Source organism: Salvia hispanica, chromosome 5 (assembly GCF_029641045.1).
Source record: "Salvia hispanica isolate PSC_SH4W2 chromosome 5, Shi_PSC_v1, whole genome shotgun sequence".
In the NCBI taxonomy this organism is placed as follows: Eukaryota; Viridiplantae; Streptophyta; class Magnoliopsida; order Lamiales; family Lamiaceae; genus Salvia; species Salvia hispanica.
In genome coordinates, this window is record NC_142696.1 from 40,836,749 (window position 1) to 40,842,748 (window position 6,000).

Genomic DNA, 6,000 nt, shown 5'->3' on the forward strand with positions numbered 1-6,000 from the left:
AAAGTAATGTATAACAAATATCATATGTTTAATGTTATATCAACAATTATTAAGAACAACAACCACCGACATCTCATCTTTCAGTAAATAGCCAAAAAAGACTTATTTCGCTATTAGATCCTTTTATTACTTACTATACCATACAAATGTCGTTAGTTTCCCAAGGCAAAGAGACTTGCGTACTAACAATGTAACTTAGGTTGTGAAATACTGTTTTACTTCTCCAACCTGCCTCACCTTCTATAATACTATAATGTTACACGAGCGGTTTACCAAGCTGAAGAATTAGACTTATTTGTTTTTTACACATTTAAATGTTTGAGAAAAACCTTATAAATATATATGCAAACACAATGCTTTACACTTTCTCTCGCCATGAGTAAAATTGGATTGTAAACTTTATTATATACTGTACAAGTCATTCTAACTGCGCAAACGTTCGAAAGTTGCTTTTAATTCACCAATCCTAACAACCCAAACAACCGACTTTTATAAATATAAACTTTCATGCATTACATAATTTCAAATCAAATATAATTAATATTATTCATATATTTAATTATGTAACAACACTATGGAATAGTAGTATAATTTGTGAGTAAGCTAATAACTACTAAGCCTCTATGTGATGAACTCAATCTAAAACAAAAAATTCTAACTGGATATTTTCTTTGGATTTTATCACAACTACTCAAAATAATCATGTAATAAAACTGTTTCTTATTTTCTTTGAAAATAAAAAATAAGCCTATTTTTTCAAAATAAGCCACGTATTTTAATCTTTCTAGTTGCAATATCCTAAGAGATTGGGAGGGACTCTGATTCCTCAGCCGATCATTCGTACAAAGAATACCTAATCCCAAAAGTTCAATGTTGACGGCTAAAATTCAAGACGTCTGTATAAAGTGTGTGGCAAACCCTAGTACTAATAACTATTCTAGATACTCCATCCGTCTCACTTTAGAAGTCTCGGTTGAATTCGGCACGGATTTTAAGAAATGTAAAGGAAAATTGATGAAAAAAGATAGTAAAATGTGGGTCATATTTTTTTATATTAGTTTTATAATAAAATGTGAGTGGAAAAAAGTTAGTGGAATGAGGGCCCTAATACCATTTATGGAATATTTCAACCGGGACTCCTAAAGTGGGACACCCATAAATAGTAAACCAAGACTCTTAAAGTGGGACGGGAGGAGTATAAAAGATTAATGTATGAAACCCAAAATTAAAGTAATATGGAACCATCTTAGCTTTTCATACCTATCTACCTCTATTACTTATTATGCCTATATGTAGTAAGAGAGAATTACTACTGGATATATAAAAAGAAAAATTAGAGTACTTATTTAAATCCAAAGTCTTCGCTAAAGATTCAATTCCTACTAATTTTCAAAGTATTTTCAGACGACCAAGTATGAAAATTCGAAGTCTATGGCATCTCCGCCGCCATGACATCCAAGTCTGGGCCCACAAACCACCTCAAAAAAGTATATACGACAATCTTTTATAGTACTATGATTATTGATTATATCAAATTTAATTAATTGGTATTTTGTCGATAAATTAAGGGTTCAAATCATGGGTACTGAAGAATTAAAAATTTTAATTGATATAATAAAAAAAAACAATCTTTGATACTTTCTTTAAATTTCTAAACTCTTATCTATTTGATTCACATTAATTAATACACCACCTCTATTGGCCTTGAAATTCTTCTTCCTCGTATTAGTCAATAGTGGTAAACCGCTTTTGTCCAATTAATTGTATTTAGACATGCTTTTAGAATTAGAATTTTTCATTGTTTATTTATTTATTTATTTATTTTCATTGTTAGATAAAGGGTATTCACTGATAAATCTAGTGATTCTTTCCATGTGATGATTTTTAGACATTTCAAAAAATGAGATGGTTGATCCAAGAATTTAAGACTGATCCATGTCCAAAGCAAAGATCGATCATTTGACTATTTGATTAAGGATGAATAAGTCTCATGATATATTCGACCATATCTCTTAGATTTTTTATTGTTACTTTTAAAAATAAATTGGTATATCTTATAATCTCAATGACATGCTTCTTCCGTCCGGAAATTGGAGTCCCATTTATGATAATTATAACCGGAACTCCTATTTGCAAACGGACCAAAATAGAAAAACGAGACTCCTATTCGCTAACGAATGGAGTACTAGTTAAAGAACAATACATGTTCAACCACCAATTGTATACGTTTAGAACCATATATATCGCACATTTGCACATAAACGACTAAGTTAATTAGGCAGAAAGGAGTAAAATATGCCAGAAATTGGATGGTTAATTGAATTAGAAATTGGATGGTTAATTGAATTAGGACATGGATATACAAGTTGGAGAAGACATGGTTCAATGAATATCACACCAACCCGTTCGTGCACACATATGTAGATTTGGTCTTGGTCTATGCTAAAGTCTTCGATACTACTAGTATTTGCTTTGCTTACAAATTTAGAATTCAACTATTGGCATATATTCTAATTTTACTTTTAACTGATCATGATTATATGGTTTCAAGATCAAATTGGTTTTCGATTGTTTCTAGTAATTTGATACCACTGTTTTTCGATATGTATGTATTGACTCGTATTAAATACTAGTACACGACTTGAAATAAAATTCACACTTATTTAACTACTTCGATGCACAGAAAAAGAAAAGACTTGTGTTTCTTCTTTTAATGCAAAAATCCAAACCTAGGTTTTCATGTTAATTCAACAGAAGTTAATTAATGATTTAACTTCTACAAATACGTCTTAATCACGCGTCTATTAAATATTAATGAAGTTTAGTATACTTTTGAACATTAGCTCAAGTGGACCAGCCAACTTTGACACGTTTTCATAATTCATTGTATTCGATCCCCTTTAACTCTAACATTTTCTTGATTTATTTCAAGTGGAATTCAAGTTTTCAATTGAAACAAGAAAAAAAATACTACTATACTATTACTACTAAACATGTTAATAGTGGAAGATTTTTATATGAATATACTATATAAATTCGAAATAGTACTTTTTTGTAAGATTGAACGGCCATAAATGTCGTTTGTGGGATTTCTTTGTGAAATTGATTAAACGTTACAAACAATTTATGTTTTAAATATTAGATAATTTATGTACATTTAATCATAATATTTTTTCTTCTAAGAAAAATATTGACTCTTGTACGGCCTTATCTAAGAAACATATAATTACAACTAGGAGCCTATATAAATTTGATTTTACGAAGAATAATATGGTCATCACAAATTTGTAGTATATCTCGTTGTTCACCCCCCTAAAGATAATGTGCAAATTGGGGTGGTGGGGTCATTGTAAATGGACTCGTGTGAAATACGTAGAAGTAATATCTGGTTTGAGCCTTATAGGTAAAGAAAAATATTATATGGAGTTAAGAAAAACGTGAAATATCAAGTGGATTCTCACCTTCTAGAACTACTACTGGTGATGGATTGAGTTTGTACGAATGATAGTCAGATTTGTGTTTTTCACATGAATTAATTGGACTAGTGATCACGACTCTTTATGGAGTATTCATTAACTTTTATCATTTTTATGAATATTTGCGTGTAAATTCCTCAACTTTTATCAAAATTCTTTTGTACTCCATATGAATTTTAAGATCCGCTATAATTTACTCTAAACTGATTTGTTATCGTTTTGCAACCAATTACTCCTAATTTTTTGTGCTGATATAACTTAGGTCAATTTCTAATGATACACTAAAGTTATGGAAATAGGCAATTAGCTCCAATGAAATCCAAAACCAATCCAATTTTAGGTTTTCGAGTAAAATATATTTATCTTTAGGTTTATATTAAACAAAATTAAATTATATTTTCAAATTTTTTGAGTAAAAAAGATAGTGAATAAATCACTTTTTGACGTGACATTAAATTAAAATAAGTTGAGTTTAATGTAAATGGTTGGAGATACTGTAAAGACTTAAACTTGCAATTTCCGAGCATTAGACAGCACATTGTAGGCAACAATAATATGTCGTATTACACTAAATTAAATTTCAAAGATTCATTTGTTATACTCTTTGCCATTTCATTTTCATTTATCGTTTCTCGTTTCCCCATATATCTACTTCGTTTTTCTTAATATAAACCATTGTTCATGTCCAATTGATGAAATTATTTAATCTAATAAAATTTAACGTCATTTCGCTTCGTATAAGGCGATTGTATGGTAACTTTTAAAAAAGAGTGAACTCTAAGTAGATTGGATAGATTTGAAAAGACAAATAAAAATAATTAATATTTTAATTTTTATATGAAAATGTAAAGATATATTTTTATAAATAAAAAAGATATAATAAGGTTCTTAAATCTTTCTAGTGAATAATGAATTTTTATGAATGAACGATAAATAGTTTTCTTTTTCTCTCCATTTAAAGAGGTAACGAGAGTTCTTTTAATTTTGAGCTTAACATTAAAAAACAAACCAAGCTCGACGCAAGTTGAATTTGAATCAATTTCAATAACAAGAACAGTTTATTTTCGAATTAAAACTGTCGGTTCAAAAATTAGTACTACTCCACTAAATATAAGGAGCACATGTTTATCGATCAAAACATGTTCGAATCTTCGGTTTCATATTAAAAAGAAGACGTCATAGAAAAATCTAAAAGAAGTCGTTCATCTGTAAAGCAACATAGTGCATAAAATAAAAAAATTGGAAATTATGAATAAACCACGTGGAGTAATTGGTTCTAATAAATTTGGGAAGGTCGTAAGGTATAAATGGATTTAATATGTATGTATCCAACGTGGAAAATGGGCTTAAAATAATGGCGCGATATTAAAAGAGATGATGCCACCCGTCATTGACGACTAAGTGCCTGTTCGGTTTATTGTATAAAATAATAGTGGATGCAATATAGGACAAGAGGAGGACGGGCTTTATCTAGGATTATTTTAATATTAGATTTTAGATTACTGTTCGGTTGATTTGATAAATTTAAGACAATTGAATAAGATTTGCATATAGTGGAAAAGGATTACTGCCTATACAAAATATAAAAGCATAATTATAGCACAAGCATTAGTATTTATTTAATTATTTAATTTTCACCACCTCCTCCATCACCATTCCCCAAACTTAAATATTTAATTTAATTTAATTAACATGACTACCCATTTTCCCAAATTTTGCAGAGCCCTTCTTTTCATACTAGGAAATAGTGCACATCGGCTGCCGATAACAATTCACACCCGACCACAGAATAAATCGATCAAAATAATTTGTTGTATAGTTGGCGGTGCACAGCGGGGTGAAGCAGAGGTGGGAGAGAAGAGAGATGCGACAATTTTAGTCGCAGGGGTTAGGCCCAGATGGATAGTCACGAGATTAGAGTCAAAAACAGTCGGTCAATGCGGGCCGTGATAAAAGAGACGCGGGCCGGCGGGCCGAGTGATAGGCTCTGTCATGGTAACCGAACGCTGGATAATCCAGTGACTGAGATTGAGTCCGGTGGAGTAGCGGCAACCGAACGGGCACTAAGTATTGCAGCATCAAAAAAATTATATTCTCTACGTCCCCCTTTAAATGATATTAGGATCTGTTTCGATTTTGTCAATTGAAATTTTTGGTGTATAATTTTGGGCTACAACTGGCCAAAGAGTTGAGGAGTCAGAAACTTGAGATGGAGAGTAAAAGTTTTAATGGGGGTTTCTATAAAGTTAATTATAGTATGTCTTAACGTTTGTAGTTTACAAACAAGATTTAGACTCAATACTTACTTATAATGTACGTATCTATCCCATAAAAATAAAGATATTTGGAACGATATAAGTTTTAATATATAATAGAGTAAACTACATAAATGGTACCTGATCTTTCACTTTCGCACGTAAATGGTACTGATCTTTATTTTAAATCGTTTTTGGTATCTATAAATCACATTTTTGGTACATGATGCAACTTTCATCCCAAAATACTCTATAAACAAATTTAATTT